Source organism: Bombus flavifrons, chromosome 12 (assembly GCF_040668555.2).
Source record: "Bombus flavifrons isolate JBK064 chromosome 12, iyBomFlav1_principal, whole genome shotgun sequence".
Lineage (NCBI taxonomy): Eukaryota > Metazoa > Arthropoda > Insecta > Hymenoptera > Apidae > Bombus > Bombus flavifrons.
In genome coordinates, this window is record NC_138453.1 from 7150797 (window position 1) to 7163599 (window position 12803).

General features: G+C 40.9%; 1 protein-coding gene across 1 annotated transcript in view; it reads left to right on the plus strand.

The window, feature by feature from the left end:
• The first annotated feature begins 7406 nt into the window (after nt 1–7406).
• LOC138185390 (zwei Ig domain protein zig-8) overlaps nt 7407–12803 on the plus strand; it is a 118998-nt gene continuing 113601 nt past the window's right edge. Inside the window, exon 1 of the mRNA XM_069124274.1 lies at nt 7407–7887. The gene's annotated coding sequence lies outside the window, so the exon portion shown is untranslated. The remainder of the gene's footprint in view (nt 7888–12803) is intronic.

Below are 12803 nucleotides of genomic sequence, written 5' to 3' on the forward strand. Positions count from 1 at the left end.
ACTTACATATTTGTGTTAAATCTACATAACTAAAGTAATATTACCAGTTCCTTACAAAACATCGCGAATTGATCACCTGTCATATCTTCAAATCTACGGAATGAAGTTCCAAAATATTCCACATCCAGATGTACATACAAAAGCTTTCTACAATAAGTAAAACTCTAAATACTCTCGCGAGCCATTGTACTTATACTTACTCTACAACAGTCCACATAAGATTATAACTCATGACCATGACAGTGAGTCAAGCACTACCGTACCATGATTCACCAAATCAACGATTTCCACCATATGTTTCATTCAATCAACGGTACCGCTATAAAATGGCTAGCCCGTGGGTGGTCCCGGATGTACTCGCGAAATGCACACAGCTTTCAAAATTTCCTGGCTGTGAGTTCTCCTTTTAACGATCATCGCTCCAAGGCTTCTTCTGATTAATCCAGATGCCACGCGATACCCTTGAACACGTATTCCTCCGTCGACAGTGGTATGCCAAACACACACGTTCGCCTATGTAATGACAAACCGCACACCACGTCGCGGATGAATATCGCGGATATAATGTTACTGTATTTCATTACCAGAGTACACCGGATGCGCTATGCTGGTTCGTTCCCGTGTATCCTGCATCAGTTTGTCGGGCGACTATGTGTATGTGCGTGCGGGCGCGCGCGCCCGCACGCTTGTGAACCACCAGCGACTCGCCCCCGTTGTATATCCTCCTTTATGCGGCCCGGTTTCGGCTTCCGGCCGTGCCATTCAGGAATATCACCTTACGCGCTTCCTCGTGATTCAGCCGACTCTCGAAACACGCTGTAATCAAAGGATTACACCGGCGGGCACCGGCGTCGTTGTGTCTCTAAGTCAGCCTCTGTTTAACACGACCACCCTGGACGTTGTAATCAGCATCGCGCATTTCTCGTGGACTCACACCTAGGACTACTGGGTCCTCCGGTTAAGCCCATTAACCCTTTAACCCAGCGATTTTCGGCCCAGTTGTTCCTGGATTTCCTGAGGAAATGTCGAATTTCAACCGTGTCGCGTTCGCTGTCATTGCCACGCTACCAGTCGCCGATGACCGGAGTCGTGGGAAGCTTTGTAGACGACTTCATAGACGTTGAAGCGAGGAATAGGCGAAAAGATCGACGGATATACACCACTGGAGAAAAGTTTGGAATCACTATTTCTCGTATGGAATGCGTGATTTTGAAAGAAACCGTCGTCTTAGAATTGGAATTTCTTTGGAAAGCCATGAATTTTTAAAGAAAGTCACATTTGTATCCTGTTATCTTTGAAACACTGGAGTCACTACGTATTCCATAGAAATTACGAATTTCTTAAAACAGCTACGTTTGTATCTTGTCACCTTGGAGAACATCTTCGTTGAGAGTCTATCGAAGCGAAAGAACTATCATGAAGATGAATCATCTATCCGCAGAGATAATCCCGTTCGTCGAAAGATTATCAGCTAGTACAATTTATTGGATACCGGGAATTGTGATAAATTGCAGTTTCTATAACGATGGACGAAAAATATATATAGCTACATGGTCGGTGGAATATTGTTGTATCGAGATTCGCCAAATTTCGTGCCGGTACCGTGCACCCGTACTAATTATATCGTGATAACGAGTCTAATTTGGAGCCACGCGAGACCGTTTCGCACTTGTGCGCTTATAAAGAGAATAGGATTATAAATAGAAGCAGAGGAGACGTCGAGAGGAAAGAGACAGAGAGAAAGAGAGATAAACTAGGAACCGCAGGGAGAGCAGTTGAAGTTCTCCTCGCGTTCTACATCTCTTCTCCATTATTATACCGACGACCTGCAAATTGTAGAAGCTTTCAAGTGTCTCCCACCATTACGTGATTAACGCACGGACTGGCATACGTGATATTATCTGCGTGAAGGCTCGCGAATAGAATTCGTCAAGACGAGTGTTCCACATGGCAGACATAATAGTCCCTCTGTTCCGTGTCTCGTCTTTCATTTTCGTCTTATCGGGACATGGATCGACCTGCGGGTTCAACCCTCTCTGTTTACTACCGGCTATTTTCTATGTTCGTGAAATTTTCCCGAGCTTGCCGAGGATTTTATTACCCTGATTTAGTTCAGTTAATTGTGATTCAATTTAATCGAGAGAGAAATTAAGAGAGACAGACATACAGAGACAGCGACAGAGAACAATTTACACCACAAAATAGCCTGTGAACATTTATTAAATTCTAAACTGAGCTATTAACGCGACAACTTGATCGTACGTTGCGTTTTAATTGCTCAGATGGTTCTTTGTGCTCGTCCAGACAACGGCGGCGGTGAGAATTATTTACTTTCTCCTCTACCAAATTCTGTGAGGTACCTAATTATTTACACACCCTGTCTGTCGGTCACCTAATTATACAGCCAATTATTTCCAGACAGCAGACTTAATTACAGGGTCCGTGGCGGCTGCAATTTTTAGGTTGGCTGCGTAACTAACTTGGACGGAATTAATTGAATTTAATTTGACGGACGTCGAACACACGGACAACATCGAAGCTGATTGAATTCTTATCTGGTTTCTTTGTCTTTCGTAGCTACCCCCGTTCGTAACTTTGACAAGAACACAATTTTTTCCGGGTTTGGAAATAAAAAAAGACAAAAAAAAAAGATAGGAGAATTCAAAACGCGTCGTGTACCGGCTTCCGCCAATATCCATGGATTACTTCTGCAACGAGATAAATTTCAGATCGACACGAGCCTGTGTTCCCGCCGGTCACTGTACATTTTATGTGTGCGGCGTCGATTCGGTGTCGTCCGTGTTCGTTTGCAACCGTAATCCATCGGCTGCCCGGTGAAAAGTGCATTTAATTCAATTTCGAGTGCGAAGGATTATTGCGCCCGGGAAAATATAGAAGTTGTACTCTGATGAAAATTTCAATAGTTCCATAATGAGTTCCGAGCCGTTGATAATTAATCCGGCAAACTTATATTTCACGGCCGAGTTAATATCCGGCCACGCAAATTAGGACTTTAATCAAATCTTGGGGGATCGTTTCGATGGGAGCCGGTCTAACGTACAAAAATGCCAATTAAATTCAACAGAATATCGTTAAATCCAGCTAATCATCTCCCGCCGGAGCCCACAGTTTCAAACATTCTTTTACGACCGCTCATTTGCTTCGCCAATTACGCTACTTCATCCTACGAATTTTACAATTTCAACTTCCCGACTCCGATTATAAACTTCGATTACACGTTTCTACGTTCTTCCATTCCAATATCTTCAATTTTATATTTCACTATTTTGGTTACCTACACAGTATCTTCTCTCGATTCTTAAACGTTTGAAGTTTAGAGTACCAGGTCGATTGCAAAAGCTTATTTTTTTCATTGCAAGCGTTGATAGTTCGCCGGATTTTCTGATGAACTAGCCAAGCATTCGATATGATCTAAGAAAGGAAAAGTTTCCTCCTTCGATGCTGCGTACCAAACGGTGCCACCGGCAATCTTTGTCGCTCGTTAATGTCGTCGTAACCAACGAAACTTCCTGTTAGGGTAATCTACTGAAATCAATCGTTGTTTTTCCGCGCTGAAACTTGCGCTTAACTCGCCGACCAGATCTGGCCAACCGTCGTTTCCGATATTATTCTATAGTTGGAGGAAGACAGAGGAAAACTCCTTTCTTAAGAGAATTTCAATACTCGGTATTAGTCGTTAGTTTCATTTGGCTGGCGGAAAATCATTTGGTAAAATTATATTCTTAATGCATTAAGAGTATATAATATTAAAATATATTATAAGGGTCGATGTAGACGAATCAATGGAACATTACTGTATCATTGAAGCTCTATATCGTTGTGCGCAGCTCTATGTTTCGCCATTATTCCGTAGCTCTATATTTCTGTTGACCCAATGGACATAAGAGTGCAATTTCGCTATTGGAAATATAAAGTTGTCGAATCACACAGCGTCATTGCTGTAAAACTTCTACGTCGTTTATATCCAGCATGATCCTATATTGCCATGCAATGAATAATTAATCGTGTGTTGTTTCGCAGTTTTGTCACGCTAATGTTCACGCCACGTACGCAGAAGATACGAGATAAAAAATCCATTTAGTTGTAATAATTGCATTATCGTAAATGCCATAACAATTATATTGTAACCGTATAATGTACAGTATAATGAACGATAAAAACTATGCATAACACATATATTATAAAGATACAGCTTACCTTATTTTCCGTACGTTATACTTAATAAACGCGTGATTTCACCAATGATGAAATATTCATCAATTGACTCTCATCATTGGAAAATAATCCGACATCGAAATCGTGCCGAATGGACAGATGGATGGGCAGGCACTGAGGTACGAATTCGCTTGGGAAACGCGTGTCGGTTAATGGTGTCACGCAAAAGAATCGAACGAATGAAAATTGCGCGTTGAATGCGCTGGTTACGATTTAACGATGCTACTTTCAGACTCGAATTCCTGGCAAGCTTGCTCGTTACGTTCTGCGAAGTCCGTTTCCGGATCGTTCAGGAAAATATTCGAACGAGCACGGGTAAAGGCTGTTTCCTTTTCAAGATTAAATTGCCTTCGTCGATGCTGTACGTACAACAATCGGATATTAGAAAACGATGTTGCTCCGTATAATAGAGAGTAACGCGGTTCACAGTTTTAGAAACGATGGTAACGATTTTCGATAACGTATCTATCACCTTCGTTGATCTATTTTTATTAGGTTGTTCAGGCAATTCGAAGCGAAATTAAAGAAACGTTTGAAGTCAGTGTGTTTTTATACAAAGGTAGTTTTCGGTGTTCAACCCAAAGAAGTCTCAGGGCAGTTGTTATGAAATTGCGAATGTCTATGCAAATCGATACTTTTATGAACACGATGAAATAAATGACATTTAAGTAGAGTATACTTAAATTTATCATGCACGTATAAACATCTACAATCTAGTTATTATATCTACTGTAAAACTGAAAAAAGTTGAGTAATTCTTAAGAGATACGAAGAAATATCGTTTAATTTAATACTATATATAGAAGGCACTTAACGTGTAAGAGTATTCAAATTTATACTATAAAGCGCATATAATTTAAAGTTTTTCTACAGGAACTGCATTAAGATAAAACCTTGTCCTTATATAACTTCATGAATTACAATCCTATTTCTTCATAACGAATCACCTCATGCTTGTACATGTTACTCGGCCGTATTCTCCATATACGTTTTTATCACGTGTCTGACACAAACTTTGAATTATCTTCTGTATTATCATTATATCACCCAGTACCAGATAGCCGAGTTAAAACCAAGAAATCGTGAAAAAATCAGAGTGTTGAATCGTTTCTATCGCTGTTATCTTTCTTCGACGATCCAAAGCGATAAATACACGTTATCGATATTATTTTGCAATCACACTGTCTCTACGATACCGTCCATCGATCTCACTCTCCTTTTTCTCTCTTCTACCTCCTTTCTCACCCTCATTGTCATAGGTGGGCAAAGAATTTGTGTCCCACGGGTCGTGGAGGGATGGCACCATTTCTATTCATCTCGAAAAATAAAGGCGTGCCCGATCGCGAGCCCCGATAACCATGAATATTTTATCTGCATAATATCTCGCCACGCTCCACCCCGCACGTTCACACGTACGCCGGCACACGTGTCCCGTCTTCGTCCTCCGCCTGCACGTTCTTTCTTCGACCATCCAGGCATCCAGGCAACGTGGAACTTGCCTGGTATCGTGTCCGAACCGTGGTGCCCAACGTGGATCAGTCTGTCTGCGGTTCTGATCGCACGTGTGGAATGCAAACGGATGTGAAATGTGAATAGAACACAGGGATTCAAGGTGGTGTACACGCCAGTGAGCAAAGCTCTCGCTCGGAACAGGGCAGAGGATCTCGTCGTGTGTAATTTTCAAGCGAACAACGCTTGGAAAGAACGTAGAAAAGAATGGAAGATAACGTTCCGATCACCGCGAAATCGATCGCGCTTTCGGCTACGCGTTCCTGATTTTCGCACGGGGTTCGAATTCTGTTGTCCGATGGGATTCGTTTGCTTTTCTTTGTAAAGAATGTGGGAATACATATAGGGTATTGTGGTTAATTGTGCTTGATTCTTCTTAGAAACTAACTGTTAGAATGTGTTTAATAATTCATTTTGGGGTATTTATGGGGAATTTAAATATAGAACTTTGTAGAACATGTATAATATGCAAAGTATATGAATCACTTTACATAATTGACCAAGTTTATAAAAATCATTTTTTAGATAAAAGAAATCTCAAATTTGCATTAGTCTGTAATTAATAGCTGCCATAAATAACTGCATAGAATATACATTAAAATGAAACCAATAAAATTTATGTATCTTCCCTGAATTAGGTTTCATTCCGTTGATCTATAAACTAAGCTGACGAGCCCCAAAATAAATTCCTGAGCATCTATCTTGATTTCGACGTCGTGTGGTTGATTCTGCTGTTTTAATAGAAATCCATAAATATTGGAATAGGTTGCATTTAGGTTTTCACTCAAAGTAAGATGTTTAAAGTCGAGGTTCGATGTCACCTACTTGTAAAACACTTTCTGGACCACTTTCAACTTCCCAAGAGTATTCTCGCCAACATCTTCTTCCGTACTCGCGCACAAGAGACAGGTAATTCGTTAGGAATCCCAAATTGAAAGCACGCGGCTTGTTTTATGTCGTACCGGAGGAACAAACATTGCTCCGGCTCACGACTGTATTTCGGGAGGTTTTGTGCAGTCCGCGCGCGACTGGCAGCTGCGTGGGCGTTCTATAAATGGGTTCTATGTCAATCCGGAGCTTAATTTAATGTTTGCACCATGAACACCAACATTTCCATACTTTTAATCTATTCAGTTTCCCTGTCAGTATTTCCATACAATTTTTTCTTTCCAATTCAACTCTTAATTGGTATCACTGGGTCCATTGCGAACTATAACAATTTAGGGTTAGATCACTTAATTTTTTAATCTTTCATTCGACATAATTTCATTGCCAATCTCTCACACGGAGAATATAAAATACAAATTGAAATTATACTCTAAATTTCAATAATTCAACATGAATTATTATAATTATCTATAACTCAATTATACTTTTTATGGGTTAATCTCCTGTATACAAAGTCGAAAGGTTTCGTCAACTTCCTTCATTGAAGAGATCGTTTCCCTGGGGCAGCACTAAAAGAGCGAGCAAAAAACCGCGTCGAAAGGAGCGGATTGCTTTCACGAACGACACCGACACGCTTAATGCCCAATAAACGAGTCCAGATGATCAGCATACGGCTTCCTCCACACCGTAGTACCCGCAGAGACACTCCCACACCATAGATCTCGGGGTCTCGAGTGGTTGATCCACGATCCAGCTAGTGTGGCTGACGCACGCACACCGCGCGTACGAGCGCCGCTTTGTCACGCGTGCGGTTTCTCCGCTCTGTCTGCGTGTGCTCGTGCTCGTCTCTCGTCTCTCACCTAAGTTTATTGTTAGAGGGGCCGGCTAGCTACGGACGCGGGGCATCAGGATTTAGTGCTTCTTACACGCCCATGCCGGTACCACGCGCCTCATACACGCTCCCTTCGATTGTTCTTCAATCGATACCATCGCGAAATCCAACGTTTCACCTGAAGAACTAGCGTACCTTCTCGGATGTACAACGTGATTTTTCGATTTACAATTCGTTCCACGGCGGTGATCGTTCGGTACGGTGATTGAAGAATGCTAGGAATTTTCGTTACCAGTGTTTCTGTGTTCCTTTTATAATAGACAACGGTGCGAGTGATTCGAGGAATGCTATACAGCGACAGAAAAGTTTCCTCGTAATGTCGAAAATTCTCCTGGAATTTACGAGCATAAACAGACGCCGAGGTAAAGTCACGTGGAAGCTTTATCGGTTTTCCTTTTTCCCCGTTCGTGGAAACAATACGCGATAGAACGATATCGTCGATTCACCGATTACGATGCCAGCGGCAGGACGTTTTTATTTCATTTCTCTGTTCACTTTGACCGCAAAAGAAAAAAAAAGAAAAAAGAAAGAAAGAAAGAATCGCGGTAGCCGTCAGATATCGGGGGAAGAGAGGCCGGTGGTTTCGTTTCTGTCGGATGACGAGACTGCTTTCCATGGGACGATGGACGAGGCACGGGAGGGCGAATGAAAAACGCGAAATTAGGATTCCGAGGACACCGAGAGTGGCTCGAACACGAAAAACCAATTGCACGAGTACTCAAGTGCTGACCGGGGACACGGTACAGAGGGGTGACGACCCGGTGTGCTGACGGGCGAGATAGGGGATGTGAGTTAGGGGGAAAATTGGCGGTATGGATAGGTGTAGCTGAAGCAACGCGGTGCAACGGTGGTTCTTTGTGCAAACACGCCGGCGTCGAAATGCATTCGCTGGAAAAACAGTCAGGTCGAAATAAAAAATTGCCATTCGCGAATAAAAGTGAAATTTACACGGTTGGACGGACAGCGAGGCCACCCCCTGCGCGCCCTTTCCATTTTTCCGTCTGGGAAATAGAATGACGCCAAGTGCAGCAACTTTCAATGGTATTTCGTTTCCGTTCGCGCAATTTTACCGCGCTTTCCATGTGCTTCGACCGACCGGCATTCTATAGAAAAGGAAAATGAAAGAAACAGGAAAATAAATTGAACTATTCTTTTATTTTTATCATTTGACGTCGCGCCAACCGCTCGTTTGAATTTTATTAAAAGTGTGCGACATACGAGGCAGAAATCACACTTTGTTATAATCTTATTATTTTTTACTTATTATTGATTCATTGACCATTAAATTGTACTTATATTGAACTTTTCTCTGTAATATACATTTCCTGCAGTGTAGGATAATGTTCTTTTTTCTTCACAATATACAGATTCCTAAGTATTGTACACGTCTTAGCGTGTTTTCTCCAGATTCTAACTTGATCGTGTCTTGATAGCGAGCGTACATCTTTTTTCCTAAGCTCATCCTTAAATGACAATCAAATTGTGGAACCTTTTTATTCGAATTTGCGACCTACTGTCTTTTTTCGCTTCCTCTTCGCGTCTGTATTTCCTCAGATATCTCGTAGAATACACGGCAGGTGGTAAAATTATATCGAATACCAAAACTAAACAGTTAAAAACTATGTTTCAATAACATTAATTAGAACATAACATTCATCTCGGGTCATCTCAGGAGAATGATGAGCAGACTTGAAGGATTATTCTGTATTTTTCGTGTTCCCTTAAGGGTTCCCTGATTCCAGGAAGCACAGTTTCCCTTCCGTATAAATTATACGAACCACAAATCGAGGGAAACTCTTTTTCATTCTTGCTCGCTCGGTTTCGCTCGTTTCACAACGTTTTGATGCTACCCTTGCCTTCTTTCCGCACGCTAATACATCCTGGTCGCGTCACCATCCAAGCTCTTCGTTCTCACTCTCTTTCATCTCCAAAGCCCTAATTAACTTTGGTAATTATGTGTACGCCCGGACAGAAAGAAGGGCTTTGCACTCGCTCCGTTACTCGAAAGACGCGACACACTGAAGGAGTAAAGAGGAGGCTCTGGTAGAAACGAGAGGGCTAATGCAAAACGATGCACGCGCGAACCGCCAGTGGAACGGAGCTTCTACCGTCAACCAGAACTCACTATAAATAGCGGCCGAAAGGAGATTTCGTGAGATTTGACAGCTCCTGACGAACAGTCGTTCGAATGGATATGCCGTTCCGCGAAAACGACGGTTCACTCGACCCTCGACGCTTTTTTTCCGTTGAACCACGTTTATTCTGATTTCAGAAGGGCCCTTGCTTGGTGTCTGTTTGCCAGTCGATCGTATATCTGCACGCTGAAATTTGAATCGTTTCGTTTTTTTTTTTTTTTTTTTTAATGGTACCAGTTTTTAAAGTCTTGTTTAGTTTGTTAGTGAAGTTGTTTTAGCTGATAGAGTTTCATATAAATTTAGTTGGTTGGAAATTATTTGAATTTAAATTATCTGGCGAACGGATGTTTAAAATTCTTTTGATTTTTAAGATGAGCCGATCTTTGTTCCTCGTTCCAAATTTCTTTCACTTTTCATTCTATTATTTATTTTGTTTGTGAAGTTGAGGAATATAACATCGCAGAAAATTCAATGGAATATATTAAATCAGACGAAATAACAAGTTCACATTGATAAAATGGTTTCGAGTTGAATGTATACGAATTGATTAATTTAAACAAAACTCAACAGACACTCTGAAAGTTGACGAACGTGTTCCTTAACTTTTGTCAATTTTTGCCGAATTTATGCCAAGACATTAGTTTCCAGGTCGAATTTTTTCTCTCTATCCCAGGAGTGAGAAACTAGCCAGCGCAGCGTACAAGCCTTTGCATTTTAATTTGGTCATTCTTGAAAATTTCGTTACTCCCAGCGTGGTCGTAGTTCGCGCGTTCATACGTCTACGCGAGAATACGCGCAGACGACATCCAGGATGCAAGTTCCGCACACTACCGCGCGATTTACGTGTTTCCGAGCTTTATGTTCCACAGTGCACACCTGTGCGACGCGTAATTCCCATCCTCCTTTTTGTCTTCGGATATCTTCAACTACCGGTTCGTCGGTTTTAAACGCGATCTTCCAGAGACGTAGATCTACGCGAATTTTTCTTCCTGAATTGCATTAACCATGCCGAGAAATTCGCCTGCTATCTCTTAAAAGTTTCGTTGGTGCTGTATTAGGTTTATAAAAAATTGTACAGTGATGTACAATAAGACGTCATTGTTGGAAAACACAGTTCGATGTATAGCGGCAACAGAGAATATTTCCACAAAAATAAAGTACGTTTATTATACCATTTACATACTAATTTCACTCAGCGTTAATTAATTTGCAAATACAAAAATTTCACACTATGAAAATAAAATGCAGAAACTGATAAAAAGATACTTCATTGAAAAATATCTGCAAACATTTGTGATATAATATACATTTGTAATATAACGTATGTGCAAACATATTTTGTACATCTCCAACTATATCTCTATTCTCAGGAAACAAATACTGGAAAGCGAAGAATTGCTGAAGTTCTATGTCCAAGGTCTTATTTTACTGTATCTTCTTATAATTTTTTAAAGGAATTAAATAATACAGAAAATGTCAATAGATAAAGCCCCTTATTGGGGTGTCCAACTTGGGGCACCTCTTGGCACGGCGTGGCGCGACTTAACAAGGCTATTAATTAATAATACCTTGCAGGGATAATTTACGACTGAATGTCTCGCATCAGCATCGTCATTGTTCTTAGTAGCGACCCTCCCCGTCGGTTTCATGGCGCGCTTCAAAAATTGATCCACCGATGTCCCCAGACGGTGTCGAGATCCAACTAGCCACGAGTAATTTTTCTGACGACGTTCTAAAATAAATATAAGACACACGATAAGCCACAGGGAGACATCACATTCTTTGATGCAATAAATCAAATTTTATCGCAGAGTATATCGTACTTTTTCGCCGGAACATTTTAAATCAATGATGATTTATCGGAGACCATAGCTACATGTACTTGATGAACGACAAATGACTGTATTTATAGCAACTTGATGGAAAAATTGCGCCATCGTGGCGTGTTACAGAGCTTTCCACTTCCCACCCAATTTTCAGGGCAATTTTTACTATTCGACGTGTTCTACTTAAAATCACGAGTTTTCGCCTCGTGAAACGTCGTTTAATTCTTTTTACGACTGAACGTTCGCGTTATAAACAACGCGATAAATTATATTTACCAGTAACGATTAAAGTGCCCTTTTCGTTCCACTCTTTCTTCCATAAACGGATCAATGATCAGAAAAATAATTTTCATTGCCTTTTTCATCCATTAAAAATCGAGTAAATATAATGAAACAACTAGTAAATATTCAGCGAACGTATCATTGCTGAAAAATGCAAATAAACTTATTATTTTGATTAAATTAAAAAAATGTACTGAAAAAAAGTATTTTATATAAATCAGAGACTCAAGGAGAAATTCACGATTAAAAAAGAAAATAATATATCTCTCCTACCTGAAGTACTTAAATTTCATTAAACTTTGTACAATTATAGAAAGATGAAATAATGGCAATATATCCCCGTAATCTCGAAGGTAAAAAAAGAAAAATCAGTTTCAATATTGCAAACCGAACAAAAATTAGAAACAGAAGAAGTTATAATCCATTCCTTAATAAATGAATGATTTTCTGTCGAAAGAAGGAAAAAGAAATCACATCAAACGGATAACAGAACCAAAAAAGCAAAGGAAAACGTTCGATCATTAAGATTTATCACACGGTCTCTCTTTTTCTGCTTTCATCCCCTAGTAGTCACGCACAAAATCGTAGCGTGTCTTGCCGTACCCTCGTGCAATCGTGCTGCACGTGCAATTTAACGTTCCTCGCCCTGAAGAAACGTTCTATTCTCCGGCGAATAACTCTACCTCGTCCTCACGACGTGACAAGTCGTCGTCGCCCCATGATCGTGTTCGTGCCACCAACACGAGGGGGAAAGGACCGACTGCCGTCCGCCGACAGTCTGAAGAATTAATTAAGACGATGTAATTACCTACTTGGATTCGCTTTAGCTCGAATCCGGACGAGTTGATCCGCCGGTAAACTGTGTTTTCACGGCGTACCCTGCCACTTAACGTGACGGCAATAAATGCATAAGGATCCCGACGATCGGATTAATTTATGGATATCGAGGAAATGAGTTACGCCGCTTCCAAAGGCGATAATGGTACTCCAAGCAGGTTTATCTTGATGTCTCAAAGGCCAGGTCGACTTGGTTTC